Genomic DNA, 12,137 nt, shown 5'->3' with positions numbered 1-12,137 from the left:
TGCATACATAAATGGAAAAATACAAATAAAATAAATTGGTTAACTCTCTCCTGGAACTTCTATACCTCTTTACATTTGCAGTCTGAATCTTTGGGATTACCCTTTAATGTAGAATAATAAATGTCTGTATTTTCCCAAAAATAGAATTACTAGTATCTCCAGGATTTTCTTCCAGATACCTAACACCCATTTTGCAAGTTTTGATGATTGAAATTGGCAATGATAGGGATTATAAGACCCTACCGATTTGTGAAGTGTTTAAATGTGAAAGAAGAAAAAGCCTATGTATCAATAAAATACAGCAATTATATCATTCTGAAGGAAAAATGACTGTAGCTCTGAGATTGTTTTTTTAAGCAAGAGAAAGAGTGTGCACACGTCGGGGAGGGGCAAAGGGAGAGGGAGAGAGATAATCTTAAGCAGGCTCCATGCTCAGCTGGTAGCCTGACATGGGGGTTCATCTCATGACCCTGAGATCACTATCTGAGCTAAAATCAAGAGTCAGACGCTTAACCAGCTGAGCCACCCAGGCGCCCTTGTAGTTGCAAGATTTTTAAGGAATCTTCAGTTATAGTTTCCTGATAGTGGGGGCATCTCAGCAGACAAAGAGCAAATGGGAAAGGGCCTTTCAACAAAGCCTTTGTCTTAGTTGGTTTCCTGACAGTAGAGCTAGGGGCAGAGCAGCACAGAGGCTAGTAAGTAAAATATTAGCTTTTTAGGCTTAACACTGTGCCTTGCCTATGGTTATTTGCAATTAGAGGTGACCATAAGCCAGCTATACATTTTGAGCGAATCACAACAATTATAATCAAAAGTTTTACCTAATGACTTTTGTACTGAACTATAAGAATAAAGGCCAACAAGCTTAGGGATTTTTTTGTGTTTCTTGGAGTAGGGAGGGTTGGTTTTTTGAGGATCATGGTGGGAGGGGTAACATTAAAACCTTTTTCTCTTAGGGTCTCTTAAGGCCTTAATTTCTCAGTAGCCTTTGCTGACTTCCTCTGTAAAGTAGCCCTCCGTACAACATACAACACATACACACAATTTATCACAGTATTTTCCTTTACTATCTTGATAGTCCTTAGCACTGAGATAATCTTATATAATTATCCCTCTCTTCCCCTTAGAATAGAAGTCCCACTGTTAGAGCAAGCAGTTAGTTAGGTTCTAACAGGATACATGAAGGCCAACAAAGAGGAAGTCTTGGGCAGCTATTGGGCAAGTCAGAGGCCGGTCCCGGTAGCACTCCACAAGAAGGTGGATCAAACCAGACAGACCCAAGATGGCGGGTGCCATGACAGGAAACCCTGTCCAAATAAGAAAAGACATAAAACCTTGCTTCCAAGAAATCCCTGACCTGAGTAATAAATATTCCACCCTCTAGTTGACAACTCTCAATAAAAGAAACCCAACCCCCAGGGCATGCAGCTCTCTTTCTCACTTGAGCTCACCCACTCTCACATCTCAAGATGTAATTTACTTACTCAAGATTCACTTTAATAAACTTCCCCACTTGTGTTGCTCATATAACTGTGTCATGTCTGACTTTGAATTCTCTGGTGACAAGACCAAGAAACTTCAGTGACATCCATTGGGATGGGCTGGGTCAAGGCCCCAAGGACTGAGGTCTCCCCAGTTCATCCAGCAACCTCTTTTTGGTGACCATAAAAGGACAGGCAACAGGGTACTGACTGACCCTCTTCATCTATGAGTCTCCAACTCTCGTCTTCCTTGTGCTGGAGAGTTGTTCAGTCACTGTTCCTCCTTTGTTCTACTCTCTCTTTCCAATCTACCTGGGAACCAAATGGTCTGGTAGCATCTAAGAAAGACTGATTTTCAGCTTCAAAGAATACAGGGACACTTGGTCCTTCTAGTCGAAAGACACTCTTAGGCAACTAAGAGTTTTATGGAAGTGTCAGAGATGATTTCTCAGGACATACAACAGTCCTATAGGGCTTTCCACCTCACTGGTAATTAAAACCTTGGCTCATCTGGGGATGCGCATATAAGGACATCCCGTACTCTGAGCCCCTCTGGTTGTCTTAAACTTCCAGCGGGAGAAACCAAGACGTAAAAGAGTGCTTTGTGGCCACACTTGGAAGTGACACTCACAATCAGCACTCCAAGATCCATTACATGGATCCCTAGGTAACTGTCCCATATTCCCAGGCTGTCTCTATCTCACCAGTAGTCTTTCTTTTGGTCCTTCCCTTATGTGTTAGCATCTTGTGCTTATTTCTCTCATCTTTTCTGGCCAACTACAGGCTCACTCTTCTCAGCGCATTTGTTTCTGCTCCCTCTGACAACCACCACAGGTGGGATGGCTCAAAGCAGATACCAGGCAGATTTGATGCATCTGGGTTCACTCTGATAGGTAATCCTGAGAGTGGCGGGAGCTCATCCATGTGCTGTGCAGTACCTGAAAGGTCTATTTCATAGCTCCTGGGTCTGATCCCTCATTTAGTTTCAGCGACCTCCTCTCACACCTACTTCCATGTTCTCCTCCATTGATGGCTGGGGAGAGAGACCTGTGGGATGTTCTGCTGCCTATCGCAGAGGTCCTGTAACTCACACTGCTGTGTTTGCACAGCTCACCATAAAATAGGCTATCAGCCATTTTACTTCCTAGCAAGGGACCCTGCCCAACAATAATTTTCCCTGTGGGTTTACCTTAGTCACTATTTAACTGAATACCATCTGACCCAAGCAAGTCACAGGTTCAGAAGAGAACTGGAAAACAGGTTAATTCCACCTGCACTGGCCACAAAGTAGAAGGAATCAAAAGATTTCTGTGGGTCAGACAAGAAACATTTAGACAATCAAAGGGACCCCCCAGCCCTGGCAGCTACTGTTTGCCACCAACTGTTGAGGGGCCTAACAGAATGAGGGGAAGGAGATACTCAGAGATCTTAGAATCATGATGCTGTCCACCCCAGGACATCAGGGTTATCGCTTAGTGAACACTGTTCTTATTGTTCCTATTGGGGTCTTCAGGAAGAGTGTCACTCCTGACTGAAGGCACCAGGATGAGGCAAAGGCCCTGCAATGTCAGGGCTGGGCAGGTCATCACACAGCATGCTAGCCACTGCTGTGATGATGGAGGGCAAATGGATCACTGGATCCACTTGCCACCAGAACTCTCTGGGAGAGTTCCTAATTAAGGTCCTACCAAGATCCTGGGAGGGATCAGCTCTCCTCAGGATAACAGAGGATTTCAAGCTTCTATTGAGATTCCTAGGAGAGGGTCAGAGCCCCCTCCTGGGAACAACAGGAGCCCATGTTTAGTTGCTCCTTTCCTCATTACAGGAGTCAACTCTCTCCCTGAAGACAATGGGAAATTCCACCTCTGTCTCCAAGGATTCTCCCCTAAGATGGACCTTGATACACTGGGAACTGGAACCAGCTTCCATTAGAAAGCTTAAAAAGAAAAAGCACTTATCTTCTTTTGTAACACTGCCTTGCCCCGAAATAAACTAAAGGATGGGGAAGTCTGACAAGACAATGCTAGTCTTAACTATAACCCCATATTACGACTTGATCTTCTGTAAAAGGCAGGGAAATGGAACGAAATTCCCTATGGTCTGGCCTTTATGGCCCTATACCCAAAGCCTGATCTGTCCATACTCCTTTAGGGGGTCCGAAGACACCCCTCTCCTCATCCTCTACCCCTCAATCCACCATCAGCTCAGCTGCCTCAGGCCCTTCTACTTCTGTTAATCTGCCACCTCACCTGTGTTCTGTCATATTCTCTATGTGCCCCCCTTTTCTCTCTCTTGTAAACAGGTTGTGCCAAGATCATGTTTTTCTCTCCCTCTGTTTTTCCTGTGTCTCAACTCTCCTCTTTGTTTGCTTCTTTTGCGTGTCATATCTGAACTATATCTTGAGAGGACTGGAGGAATGTTGCCTGACTCTTGTATGTGGGGGCTTCTCCCTCACTCATTTCCTGGGTTAACGGCTATAAGTGAAGCCAATTGTCTGTGGTTAGTCTACCTTGGGCCTGGGACTTTGAGGGATATTCCCAAGCAGCTGCCGAAACTCCTTTTGTTTCAAGGATGTTCCCAATCTTCTCTGGCCCAGTGTGGACTGCCAGTTTTCCCTTTTTGGCTGTGGAAAGAAAACACACATCTGTTCATCTGTGCGAGCTGATGAGCTTTAGGACCGGCAGGTCTCTTTCTCTGTCCTCTGGGCTTCTATCAGCTTCCAGCCTTGCTGGGGGCACCTCACCTTCTCTGCCACCACCTCCCCCTCCTCCTGGTCTGCACCACTATGGCGCTGGGTCACCTCTTTATGAGGTTCAAACGGGAGCACCTCCCAAATCAGCATGAGGGGGCCCAGGGACTCCCCTGGACTTAAAATACCCACTTCAGATTTCCCCACAGGAGCCCCAACTACAACTGACAGTGGGGAACAAATTGATTGATTTTTAGTGGACACAGGGACAACCTATTCAGTATCTGTTGCAATTTGTCAGCAACGATGACTTAAAATGATGGCTGACTTTGGCTCATAAAAGTTTTCATGGGTAATAGTTAAGAATGAGTAGGTTGAATAGATTAAAAAAAAGGCTCATAGGTAAGCTTTTACAGAGCTTTCAAAATCTTTGGCAGCCTAAAACTCTGAAGTTTTGCTAAGTTAAATGATAAATTGGATTAAATTCATTGGATATTTAAGTCTTTTCCAAATAAGATAAAACATTAAAACATTAATTACTGAATGTAGGTGTGTCTGCTTTTGGCATTTTATTATGGAGAAACTGAGGATTCTAAAAATTAAAAAATTTACTCATAAATTTTAGATCTAAAGAATTCTGGTTTAACAGACAGTTCAACAGCTAATTGCTTACTACTTAATTTTCACTGGAGACTAAGGTTTCTAAGAGTTAAAATTCTGCTAAATATAATTATGACTGATAGAAATGACAAAGAAAGCAATTCATATGTAGGAAAGTAGGAGATACATAAAAAAAAAAAGGTATGAGGAATGGGAATATATTTTTGTTGAGGCAAAAGGAGGTAATTTTGTTCTACAATGAGACTGATTATTCAGAGAGAAGGCTTAGGACGAAATCTCAGTGAAAGAGAAAGTTGTAGAAGGTTTGTGAAGGGAAAGTTTTGGAAAAGAATTTTATGTGTGATCAGAACTAAGACTGTAATGAATGGATTTTAAAAAGTACACTGGTATAAGACTGAGATTCAGCTCTTCTCTCAATTAAAGACAAAGTCTTCTTGGATTGTTGGTCTGCTCTTGATAAGAAATTATAAACAAAGTTTTTTCTTTTTCCTTTATCTTCCCAGAAAACCAAAGTTTCTATGCTTTATCTTTATCAGGTCTTTGATTACTTAAGAGAACTGAAACTTCGCAATATTTAAGGAGCTAAGTTTTGCTAGCAACTATATAAAGTTCTGTAGAATCTCTTATTGCCACGTTGGTTAAATAGAAAAATATTACATTTTGTTAATAATCTGCAATCCTATTTAGGTACGTGCTTTAAAACTTTGAGGTTTTTAACAAAATTCCCAAGATTCAAAATCTAAATGAAGTCTTTTTGACTAATTAGGCTTATTTATTTGGTGTAAGTTACATGGCAAGCACTATCAAACAAACGATGAAAAACCTTAAGTCACATTGTATAGGTAAAGGTTATAACTGTTTTACAAATTACACAAAATTCCTAAAGTTTTTTTTTTTTATTTTAAAAGATTTTATTTATTTATTTGACAGAGAGAGAGACACAGTGAGAGAGGGAACACAGGGGGAGTGGGAGAGGGAGAAGCAGACTTCCCGCGGAGCAGGGAGCCCGATGCGGGGCTCGATCCCAGGACCTGGACCTGAGCCGAAGGCAGACGCTTAACGACTGAGCCACCCAGGCGCCCCCAAAATTCCTAAAGTTTTAATATGTTCTGGCATAAGGTCATCATTTGACATTTTAATTACTGAAATGTTGTGTGTCACAGAAATAACTGGATTTCCTTGTCAATTGCATTATTACGAACTCTCATCAGATCTCTAACCATGGCCACTTTTTAGTTTTTTGTCATTTATAGTTATTGTCCTGATGCTCTTGAGCAATGTGTTTTGTCTTCAAGGAGATTCATGAAAAGAACTTTCTAACAAACACAGGTTTCTGATATTTTTAAGATCATAAAACTAGACTGGGTAAGAACTTCTAAACTAATGAGAAAGCTGCATTCAAACAACAAAATTAATAACATGGGACTAAATGAATTGAAGAAGATGAGAATAGTTTTTATGACTTATTTCAAATATTGCTGATTCTCTAATGTTAGCTCTTCCAGATTTAAGTTCCTCTGAAGTTATCTATGACTTAGAGAAATATGATAGAATATTCCTTTGTGAACAAATTGAAACATTTATCTTTTCTCCCTCTCTGAACCCTCCAGGATTCAGTAACTCTCTGTGAGTATTCTTTTATGGCAGTTATAATTATTTGCATAAGTTCAATGAGAATCTGTTCTCCTTGTAACAAGACACCATTGGAAACACTGGTTATAGTACCAAAGCTTTGATTGGAATGTCATATTTGAGAGAGACATGCATAGACTCAGATACGACCAGACAGCTTTAAGGAACTAAGGTTGACTTTATGGAGCCAACAGAGCCCCTTGGAAATGTTAAATGTTAAGCCCCTTAACAGTTCCCAGCAGGCTTTACCAGGTGAGTAAATAATGTCACTTCCTCAACAGGTGCAGGAAACCTCAGGATATTTGGGGGACCACGAGAAGAAGAATTCACCCAAATCTACAGGTATTGCAGGCAAATCTGATGGCAAGTATTTGGCTTGGCTTCTGGCCTTGAGAGGCCATTAGAGGCTCGATCTGAAATTCCTTATAAAAGTTCCGGCAAGGTAGATTAAAAGAAAGCTTACATGGTCAATCACTATTCTTGTTGAGTTTATGTAAATAATTAAGCAAAGTTTGTTAAAATTGGACTGATTTTACAAATGGATTAGTCCTGATTTGGCTATCTTTGATGGAAAAGTGGGTGCTTTTAAAGAAAAAATATGTTTCAATAACACATCTTTGTGGATGTTAGACTCTAGTTCTGATTGTCTTTTAGTGTTTGCTGTTTGCCTATAAAACTGGGCTGGATCCTGAATTCTTCTGATCTTCTCGACTATCTGGCTATGACTCTCCAAACTAAGGTTTCCGATCTTTGCCCATTCTTTTTTTTTAGGATTTGATTTGAGATAGAGTGAGAGTGAGAGAGAGAGAGCGAGAGCACAAGCAGGGGAAGCAGAGGCAGAGGGAGAAGCAGGCTCTTCACTGAGCAGGGAGCCCAGTGTGGGGCTCGATCCCAGGACCCCGGGATCATGACCTGAGCCAAAGGCAGATGCTTAACTGACTGAGCCACTCAGGTGCCCCTTCGCCCATTCTCTTGACTTAAAATCATTAAAAACGAAAACTGCCCTTTTTCCTGAAGCCCTGCAAATGGAAGCTGGACAACTTGAAAACTTCAGAGAAATTGCCACAAAACTCATGGATGGACAACCTTCGTGCTCTATGGGCCACTCAAAAGGATCATGAGAAACATTTAAACTACAAAGCAGAAGGACCCACTGGATTGCCACTGCCTGTTCCCAGTCCATCTGAGGATGCTTTCAGCCTGACACCTAGAAACCTCCCAACTGGCAGCACTGAGGACTCAGACACTGGGTTTGTAATTTGCTCCACTCATTTACTTATTTTCCTTTTCTTTTCATAGAAATGCCTCTTATTAATTACGTGATTGCTTGCTAAGTAAGGCAGAGTCTTTATGACAGCTAACAGCCTGCTGCACCTGTATTATTCCTGGGAAGTAAGAAGCCATATAGATAAAATCAGGCAATAAGCCACCTGGCTACAAGATGCCCTTGAACACATTCTTAGAAAAATTGGGAAAGTCTGCACAATGGCTAACACACCATGCTGTGTATGAATCCATTCATCTGGAGAAGTTAAAAGCCTTCAGGTCACCAGACAGTAGCTAAGTGGACCACGGTCCTGCATAAACCCACCCTACCTCCTCCTCCTCCTGGTGGGATTCCTTATTCTCCTAGTTTCCAGGCCTTTCATGGTTATACCCTCTTCTTGGACGCTAATAACCATACTCTTTATTCTGATGTTGACCTTGCATTCTAAGTTACTAATAAAATTGATTTCCTCCTGCCTCAGGCAGGTGAATCTCCAGATGTTGGTCTGCAACAACCCTGAGAAAAACCCAGAAACAAAGACTATTAACCCCCACGAGATGAAGCCAAGACTTCCTTCTACTCCCTGCTGTCCATCCAGGTTTCCTAAAACTTAGATAGCAAGGACTTCTGGAGCCCTCAGGCAGGGTCAACATCCCACACCAGCATGAAGCAGTTACAGAAGATGCACCATCGCCCAATATTTCCTTAAAAGGTTCTTAGGGTCCGGAGTCCTTGATGGGGGACTATTAAAGTAGGCAGTATGGTCCGAACAGGAAAGCAGAAGTCATGGCCAGCTATTGGGAAAGTCAGAGGCCTGTCCTGGCAGCACTCCACAAGAAGCCAGATCAAACCAGACAGGCTCAAGATGGCAGGTGCCATGACAGGAAACTCCTGGCCAAATAAGGAAGAAAAGGCATGGAACCTTGCTTCCAAGAAATCCCTGCCTAGAGTAATGAATATTTCACCCCCAGTTAGCAACTGTCAATAAATGATAGAAACCCAACCTCCAGGGTGCACAGCTCTCTCTCTCTCTCCAGCTTTAATAAACTTCCCCAACAGTTGTGTTGCTCATACAACTGTGTCGTGTCTGTCCTTGAATTCTTTCTTGTGACAAGACCAAGAACCTTCAGCAACATCTCTAGGACAGGCTGGGTCGAGGCCCCCAGTTCACCCAGCAACACCATGAGAGCAGTGTTTCCCCCCAATCCCTGCCCACCTAAGCTCTAGCCATTCTCCCAAAGCTCCAGCCACCCCACCAAAGTAGCACCAGTGTGACGCACCCTGAGACACCAAGGGACAGTGCCTACTATAGCTCCAATTATGTTGCCAAAGGAACACAGGTGTAAAGCACACCAGGCTACACCAGAACCACATGTGCTTCTGCCCCAGACAATGTGCCAGAGCACCCCTTGTGTGGAGCATCCAGGACCTCCCGCCTGCATCCACTTTAGCTCCAGCTATGCTGCCATGGCCCCCCTGCATGGAGTACCTTGAGACCTCCCAGCCTACATTGCATCAGCTCCAGCCATGCTACTTGAGGGCCCCCTGTGCAGAGTGGCCCAGGACCACCTGGCCTGCACCTGCTTCAGCTCCTGCTATTTCATCAGGGAGTTCCCTGCACGAACACCCTGGGACCCTCCTGGCCTGTGTCCACTTCTTCAGCTTCAGCTGTCTTTCCAGGGGGTTCCTGGCCCATACCCACTTCAGCTCCAGCCAGAAAACCAAAGCTACCAGGCACATTCTTCAAAGTTACAGTGCCATTCCTTCAAGACTAAGGGAAGTAGCTATTCTGTCTAATTCATTGAAACAAATACAGAAAGTTAAAAAAAAGAAGAAGAAACAGAGGAATATGCTCAAAATGAAAGAGTAAGACAAAACTTCAGAAAGAGAACTAAACAAAACAGAGATAAGCAATCTACCTGATAAAGAGTTCAAAGAAATGATCATAAAGATGCTCACTGGAGAGAAGAGTGGATGAACTATGTTAGAACTTCAACAAAGAGACAGAAAATATAAAAATGAACCAGAGTTGAAGAACACAACAACCAAAATGAAAAATAAACTAGAGGGAATCAACAGCAAATTAGAGGATGTGGAAGAATGAATCAGTGACCTGAAAAACAAGCTAATGGAAAGCATCCAAGCTGAACAGAAAAAGAAAAAAGAATTTAAAAAATGAGGATAGATTAAGGGATTCTGGGACAAATCAAGTATACTAACATTTGCATTACAGGGTTCCAGAAAAAGAGAGAGAAAGGGGCAGAAAACTTATTTGAAGAAATAATAGCTGAAAACTTCCCAAACTTGGGGAAGGAAGCAGACATCCAGGTGGAAGCAGAGACAGCTCCAAACAAGATGAACCCAAGAAGTTCCACACCAAGACAAATAATAATTAAAACATGAAACATTAAAGATATAAAGAGAGGGGTGCCTGGGTGGCTCAGTCGTTAAGTGTCTGCCTTCGGCTCAGGTCATGATCTCAGGGTCCTGGGATCGAGTCCCACATCGGGCTCCCTGCTTGGTGGGAGCCTGCTTCTCCCTCTCCCACTCCCCCTGCTTGCATTCCCTCTCTCACTGTGTCTCTCTCTGTCAAATAAATAAATAAAATCCTTAAAAAAAAAAAAAAAGATTAAAGATATAAAGAGAAACTTAAAAGCAGCAAGAAAAAAGCAACCAGCAATGTACAAGGAAAATCCCATGAGCTATCAGCTCACTTTTCAGCAGAAACTGTAGGCCAGAAAGGAGTGGCATGATATATTCAAAGTGATACAAGGGAAAATAATCTACAACCAGGAACACTCTACCTGGCAAGATTATCACTCAGAATTGAAAGAGAGATAAAGAGTTTCCCAGACAAACAAAAGTTAAAAGATCATCAATAATAAACTGGCATTACAAGAAATATTAAGGGGACTTCTTTAAGTGGAAAAGAAAAGGCCCTAATTAGAAGAAAAATATGAAAGGAAAAATTTTGTGAGTAAAAAAGCTAACAGACAATAAGAGTAGTAGATCAATCACTAATACAGCTAGTGTAAAGGTTAAGACACAAAAGTAGTAAAATTGATTACACCTAAAAAATTAGTTACAGGAGTCACAAGATAAAAAGATGCAAAATATGACATCGTGCACATAAAACATGGAGGAGGTGAGAAAAATGTAATGGTAGAATGGGTTCAAACTTAAGAAGCCATCAAATTATTACAGACTACTATATATTTAAGATGTTATATATGAACCTCATGGTAACCACAAACCAAAAACCTATAACAGACAAAAAAATAAAGAAGAAGGAATCAAAGCATAACAATAAAGAAAATCATCAATCACAAGGGAAGAGAGCAAGAGGAATAAAAAAATGGAACTACAAAAACAACCAGAAAGCAATTAATAAAATGGCAATAAGTACATGCCTATCAATAATCACTTCAAATGTAAATTATATAATTGCTCCAATCAAAAGAGATGGCGTGACTGAATTAAAAAAATAAGACCCATCTATTGCTGCCTACCAGAGACTCACTTCATACCTAAAGATATATACAGACTGAAAGTGAAGGGACAGAAAAAGATATTTCATTCAAATGGAAGTGAAAAAGAAAGCTGGGAGCAGTACTTATAACAGACAAAACAGACTTTTAAACAAAGACTATAAGGAGAGACAAAGAAGGGCATTACATAATGACAAGGGATCCATCCAACAAGAGAATATAACAACTGTAAATATCTATGTAGCCTAAATAGGAGCATCTAAATACATTAAGCAAATTAACAATGGACATAAAGGGGGACAGTAATGGTAATAATCGTAGGGGACTTTAGCACCCCACTTATATCAATGGATAGATCATCCAGATCCCCCCCAAAAAAATCAATAAGAAAACAGTGGCTTTAAATGACACATTAGAACAAATGGACTTAACAGATAGATACAGAACAATCCATCCCAAAACAGCAGAATATATATTCTTTGCAAGTGCCCAAGGAACATTCTCCAGGATAGATCACATGTTAGACCACGAAACAAGTCTCAATAAATTTAAGAACACCAAAATCATATCAAGCATCTTTTCTAACCATGATGGTATGAAACTAGAAATTGATTAAAAAAACTGGAAAATGTACAACAAACACATGGAGGCTAAACAGCATGTTACTAAATAACCAATGGGCCAATGAAGAAATCAAAGAAGAAATAAAAAAATACCTATAGGAAAATGAAAATGGAAACAGAAGGTTCTAAAATCTTTGGGACACAGAAAAAGCAGTTCTAAGAAGGAGGTTTATAGCAATACAGGCCTACCTCAAGAAACAAGAAAAATCTTAAACCATCCAACCTTCCACCTGAAGGAACTAGAAAAAGAACAAATAAAGCCCAAAGTTAGTAGGAGGAAGAAGAGCAGAAATAAATGAAATAGAGATTTAAATTAATAGAATCTATCAATGAAAC

The 12,137-nt window shown here is 41.3% G+C and overlaps 1 long non-coding RNA gene across 2 annotated transcripts in view; it reads right to left on the bottom strand.

Moving 5' to 3' along the window:
* LOC145720523 (uncharacterized) overlaps nucleotides 1–12,137 on the bottom strand; it is an 82,019-nt gene that overhangs the window by 48,574 nt on the left and 21,308 nt on the right. For both annotated transcript variants that reach the window (XR_014143546.1, XR_014143547.1), the window contains exon 3: nucleotides 3,991–4,104. This is a non-coding gene — a long non-coding RNA (uncharacterized LOC145720523). The remainder of the gene's footprint in view (nucleotides 1–3,990; nucleotides 4,105–12,137) is intronic.

The sequence above is a fragment of the Leptonychotes weddellii genome, chromosome 3 (genome assembly GCF_054177405.1).
Source record: "Leptonychotes weddellii isolate Sample4059 chromosome 3, ASM5417740v2, whole genome shotgun sequence".
Lineage (NCBI taxonomy): Eukaryota > Metazoa > Chordata > Mammalia > Carnivora > Phocidae > Leptonychotes > Leptonychotes weddellii.
This window is presented reverse-complemented; position numbering and strand designations above follow the sequence as displayed.